Source organism: Mustela lutreola, chromosome 18, assembly GCF_030435805.1.
Source record: "Mustela lutreola isolate mMusLut2 chromosome 18, mMusLut2.pri, whole genome shotgun sequence".
In the NCBI taxonomy this organism is placed as follows: Eukaryota; Metazoa; Chordata; class Mammalia; order Carnivora; family Mustelidae; genus Mustela; species Mustela lutreola.
In genome coordinates this window covers 27,696,258-27,702,455 of record NC_081307.1, presented here as the reverse complement: position 1 = coordinate 27,702,455, position 6,198 = coordinate 27,696,258, and the positions used below count along the sequence as shown (strand labels likewise).

Below are 6,198 nucleotides of genomic sequence, written 5' to 3'. Positions count from 1 at the left end.
CCTACGCCGCTCCTTCATAGGCCTGAGTGTTCCTTCCTGTCGGCCCGCCCACCCCGCGCTGTGGCCTCGCCCTCGCGCCTGGTTTGAAGGCTGGTCCCGCCTGCTGCCCCCGAGGACCGGCGGGTTTCCGCTCGTGGCGCGGGGTTCTGAAAGTAGGAGGGACGCCTGAACGCTCCGCGAGACCCAGGGAGCAGAGAGGAGGGAGTCAGAGGCGGGCCTGACGCCCGCTCCGACCTCCCGGAGGTAGGGGAGCAGGTCGCGACCCGCGCTGGTCCTCTGTACTTCCCCTGTGGTGCCGAGGCCTTTCCTTCGCTCACCCCCCAGTTCCCTGCCCCTCAGTCCTCCTTCCCTGCGCTCAGTATTTCCCCGCCTGTTCTGGTTCACGAGCTGTGTTCAGACCCTGATGCAAACAATGCGTCGTTTTCGCAGAGTGTTATCAATACAATCGAGCACCAAATTCTGCATCCAGCTTCAGGAGGGTCAGGACATCCTTCGAAGTCGGGGACCGCACGTTAGCAGCTAGCCTGCCCCCAGCATTTCTGCCTGTCCGGGTGTACGTCAGGGGTGTTGTCTGCCCATAAATAGACGTCGTGTGTGTGCGTGTGTCTGTATATATATATACGTATATATATATATATATATGTATATATATATATATGTATATATACATATATATATATATATATACGTATATATATATATATATAGACGCCTTATAGATGTACAGCAGCCCTTTGAAGTGCTCAGTACCTTTTTCGCAGTACATTTTCTTATTTTTCTCCTTCCAACAACTCCTGGAGATCCGAATCCCAATCCCCACGCGGGTTTAAGAGAGTTAACTCATTTGCGCTTAACGAAAGCAGAATTACCTGAGTTCGATCGCATCTCGAGAACACCTGGGCCTTTCTTCATCCCTCCCAAATTGAGAGAGGACCAGTGTTCGGCAGGCGCTTTTTCTGCTGCAGTAAAACTGGAGACCAGGACCCTCTCCAAACCCTACCAGTGGTTTCGGGCACAGTTCTTCATAGGGAGTGTGGTCGCACAAGCCCTGTCACCCCGCTGGGGTGCCCACACCCCTTCCAGTGCTAAGCTCTCTTACCAAAACGATACTTCAGTGAAGGCAGCAGCAGCGGTTTTCTGTTTTCCTGTAGATTGTACTAATCAGTCTAGTTGAGACTTCATTATAGTAAAAGGGTTGGCTAGAGGCAGCGTCTTCTGACTGAAGTCAGTAATTTCTTTTCACAGAATTGTCGCAGAGGTGGCGGACTTTGATCTGGGCCTCGAAGAGGAAGAATTTGAGAAAAGCAGGCAAGGCCTTCCAGGTAAGAGAAATAGGTGGTGGTACTGGGTCAGGGACAGGATGTGATCCTCGCTGAACCATAAGAAATAAAATGATTAAGTGGTTTCGATTCTGGGGAGACTGTAAAGTGGCTTACAATTTGGTCTAGATTCTCGAGGGAGTTTGGACTTCTTGGGGGTAAACTGAAGTGTGAATTGAGTGATTTTCTGAATCATTAATTAGGGTCGCTATGGAAAGTTACAAGTCAGGTTTTAAGGGTGACTAGTGTGGCAGAGAGGCTGTTTGGATGGGGATCCTGTGGGGATGGTAGAAAGGGGGAACTGGAAAAGAACAATAGGTCATTGTATGTTTTCTTATCCCTTACAGGAGATTTTTGGGAAATTATGAGTTACTTCTGTTCAAGCATTGAGAGGCAAAATGACCAAAGTGGAAAAGGTGAATGTACTAATTTGGAATGTACTCTTAAGTAGCAATATTATTATAAGTGAATTTTAATCACATACTTTATTATGAATATTCCAGCAGTGGGAGAAATAGTATAAATGTATTCCAAGAGGCCATAAAGGATTATGTTAAGAAAATATTGCCAGGGGCACTGGGGTGGCTCAGTCGGTAGAGTGTCTGCTGTCGGCTCAGGTTGTGATCCTGGGGTCCTGGGATCGAGCCCCACATCTGGCTCTCCGCTCAGCTTAGAGTCTGCCTCTCCCTCTTCCTCCGTGACCTCTCTTTCACTTTCTCTCAAATAAAATAAAAAAAAAAGAAAAAGAAACTATTGTCAAATACCAGAACACAACTAAATATTGAAACTGGAACATACATTCCAGAAAGCACAAAATACTGATAAATCTGTTCTCAGGACAGAGGGAACAAGGGTTGACTTGTGATAGACAAAAGAGGAAGGAAGTTTTCCCTAGAGGCCAGGAATCATGAAGCATGGGCCATCTACTACAGCTGTTCCTGAGGTTCAGGCCATCAGGTATCTGAGCTGGGCATATCTAGGCATAAACCTAGGGAAACCAGGGCTACTGAGGTTGGCTGTCTGTGTCATCGCTCTACCTCCTTCTCTCTGCCTCTTCTCCCACTACAGTTCCTATAAAAGGACTAAGCCAATCTTTTTTCTAGCCTGACCACCTTTAGTTGTAAAGTCAGTATGGACCATGATTGAATGCAGTGTTAAGAAATAACACCGTGGGCAGGTGGGGAAGGGGGGCACCTGGTTGGCTGAGTGGGTAGAGCCCATGATTCTTGATCCTTTGGTGTGAGTTCAAGCCCCACATTGGGCATGGAGTTTAATTTAAGAAAGTAAGGAAGGAAGAACGAGAAAAGAAAAAGAAAAGGAAGGAAAGAAATTAACTAACATTGTGGTGCATTGTGAAGAAATAAACAATAGAGTTCTTAAACCTACTATTTTAAAAAAACAACAAATATTTTTCTTTCTTTTCTTTTTGTTAACAACAAATATTTTTCTTTGGAACTTGGAAATTTACCAAAAATAGTTAACAGCTCCTGTGTGCGAAGGGGTTTTTGATGTACAGTTATATAAAAGAAGGACAACAGTCCTTCCCCACCAGGAATTAAAAGCATTTCCAAAATGGTGACATATTTCTCATCCCAAGGGATAGGGATGAGGAATATGATAGTCCAAAACCAGAATGCCAGATGCCTTTCTCGTCTCCATTTCCTTTTTCTTAGGTCATTCAGCACTCCTGCTTCAGTAGTCCAGCCCCCAGCTGTCTTCTGACCCTCAACCCAGCTGTTAACATTGTTTTTTTTTTTTTAATAAGGGAGAGAGTGGGGAGAAGTGGAAGGACTCTCTCATTTTTTTTTTTTTAAAGATTTTATTTATTTGTTTGACAGAGAGAGATCACAAGTAGGCAGAGAGGCAGGCAGAGAGAGAGAGGAGGAAGCAGGCTCCCTGCCGAGCAGAGAGCCCGATGTGGGATTCGATCCCAGGATTCCGAGACCATGACCCGAGCTGAAGGCAGCGGCTCAACCCACTGAGCCACCCAGGCGCCCCAGCTGTTAACATTTTTGAACTGTTCAGACAACATGAGAGCATAACATATATTGAATTCTTCTTTTTCCTTTGTTGTCATTGTGGTTTCTTTGGTCCAGGAAGCGTCAGACTGGTTTTCCACTGTGTCTCCCTGACTTTCATGTATGGCTTCCTTCCCATGGTATATCAGTATTTTTACCAAATCAAAAGTTTTCTGGATGTCCATGTCACTAAGTGTGAACATCCACATGGTTATTCTGTCAGTTATACTGATAAGATACTAGAGCTATAAATCCTATCTAATTGCATTGTGTTAATTTTTTTTTTTAAGATTTTATTTATTTGACACAGAGAGAGACAGCGAGAGAGGGAACACAAGCAGGGGGAGTGGGAGAGGGAGAAGCAGGCTTCCTGCTGAGCAGAGAGCCCAATATGTAGGGCTTGATCCCAGGGCCCTGGGGTCATGATCTGAGCCGAAGGCAGACGCTGAACCACCCAGGTGCCCCCGTATTTATTTCTTCATTAAGTAATCATTGTGCTTTATTAAAAGTTAATACATTTCATAGAAGAAAGTCAGTTTCTCACTTAGGTTGTCAGAATGTGGAGGATTTTTATCAGTATGCGAAGCAGATTAAAATAAACCAAATACTCAGGATCTAGCAGTCTGGAGTCCTATGTCATTTTGCATTGAAAAAAGCCGTTTCATTAAAAATTATTCCAGCTCTTCCATCCAGTGAAATTATATCCTGTTCCTAGGCATGTCTGGTATGAAGTTTATATTGATACCTTTAGAATTGTGTTTGTTTCTTGGTTTATAATTTATAATTTTCATGTGGATCACGTGTAATTGAGAGAGTAATCTTTCTTAGGTCTGACATGTTTGAAGTCCAATGTGAAATCTAACAGTGTCATGATACTGTATCCTCTCAATCTTTTAGGATGAACCTCCTTTTCCTTTCCGGGAATATATCATTTGCCATTGAGTTTGTGTTGCAAAATTTTCTGCAAGAATTCAAGAGAGTATTTATTGATTCGATAAGCACAAGTACTGAAACGGCATTGCCAGAGGTAAATAGGAATTTTTCCCTCGAATGCTTTAGTATATGTTGTTATTTCACCTTAAAAAATGAATATATGTGCTTTCTACATAGATAAATTATTTTATTAGTGAAGATGATACTAATGAAAAGGGAAACTACCTCAGTTATCGATTTCTTTTTTTTTTTTTTTTAAAGATTTTATTTATTTATTTGACAGAGATCACAAGTACGCAGAGAGGCAGGCAGAGAGAGACAGGGCCCTGAGATCATGACCTGAGCCGAAGGCAGAGGCTTAACCCAGGTGCCTCACAGTTACCGACTTCTGTATAAAAAGCCAGACCAAAACTTCTTGGCTTAAAAATAGTTCATTTTGGGGTGCCTGGGTGGCTCAGTGGGTTAAGCCTCTGCCTTTAGCTCAGGTCATGATCTCAGGGTCCTGGGATCGAGCCCTGCATCGGGCTCTCTGCTCAGTGGGGAGCCTGCTTCCTCCTCTCTCTCTCTGCCTACTTGTGATCTCTACCTGTCAAATAAATAAATAAATAATCTTAAAAAAAATTTCATTTTTTCTTTCAGTTCTGTGGGTTGACTGGGGTGGTCTTTGACAGATCTTACCTGAACTCACTCAGGCTTACTTAGGCATTGAATTCAGATGTCTGGATGGTCCAGAATGTCTGAATTCCATGCATCGGTAGTTGGTGTTGGCTGTTAGCTGAGGTAACTTGGTTCTTGTCCACATGTCCTTTTATCTTCTGTGAGACTGGAGTTCTAGCATGACAGTCTGAGGACAGTCTTGGTCTCAGGACAAATCCAGTGCACAAGCACTTACTATACCTCAGTTTGCTTCACATTTGTTGATGTGACATTGACCAAAGCAAGTCATGTGGCCAAGTAAAGAGTACGTGAGTGGGCTTAGATAGCATCTCTTCAAGGGAGGAATGGCAGGTTTTGTGGCCATTACTTACCTACGATGCAGGCTCTTCCCCCCTTCTAAAAGCCTATCCTTTTTTGGTAAGTAAACCATAATCCCAAATCATAAAAGTATTTTCTGGCCCCCTTACCTTGGCATGGCTAACATGGAAGCATGGTGTGTAAATAAAAAACACATGTCATTAATAAACAGGGATTAAAAGACTGCTACTTTAATACAGTCATGAAATTAACAGACATAGGTTAAAAATATGTATAGTCCTATCTCTAAACCTGCTTATGATTAACATGGACATTCTAAACCAAGACTAACCAATATTGCAGTTCCATTTATACACTGAATTGTTCTCCCAACTAACCACTGTTTTGGGAGAAAAGAAGAACAATGGATAGAAACAGAAGAAAAGGGAACTGCACAGTAGTGTCTGAAAACAAACTCTGTACTAAGAAATAGCACAAAAGTGATGGCCAATATAGTAGCTCCACTTGGGCAAGATAGATAATGCTTGATGCAATAAACTGGTTATAATAAAAACCATAATGATACACAAACCATTTATGTTTACCTGAGGCTTTGTAATTTACAAAACGTTTTCTTACATCCTGTCACATTTATCCTCATGATAATTACATAAAGTGTTCAGGATGACATTGATCCCCATTTTGCAGTTAAGGCTTAGGGTACTTCTAAAATCATAGCACTATTAGATAGAAGAGCCAAGATCTAAAGCTATCTGGTAACTAGCCCCATTCCTATTTCACATTAAAACTTCATGCAAAACTATATATGTACATAGTACATTTATATACATAGTATATATATTGTGTATTATATATTCTATATAATATAGAATATATGTAATATAAATTGTGTATTATATATAGCTATATAACTATATGTATGTGTGTGTGTGTATGTATATGTGTATGTGTAA

General features: G+C 42.1%; 1 protein-coding gene across 3 annotated transcripts in view; it reads left to right on the top strand.

Moving 5' to 3' along the window:
• Positions 1-8: 8 nt before the first annotated feature.
• PRIMPOL (primase and DNA directed polymerase) overlaps positions 9-6,198 on the top strand; it is a 52,174-nt gene continuing 45,984 nt past the window's right edge. For 2 of the 3 annotated variants that reach the window (XM_059155933.1, XM_059155931.1), the window contains exons 1-4: positions 9-243; positions 1,246-1,322; positions 1,667-1,735; positions 4,235-4,364. The gene's annotated coding sequence lies outside the window, so the exon portion shown is untranslated. The remainder of the gene's footprint in view (positions 244-1,245; positions 1,323-1,666; positions 1,736-4,234; positions 4,365-6,198) is intronic. The other variant, XM_059155930.1, reaches the window with a different exon arrangement.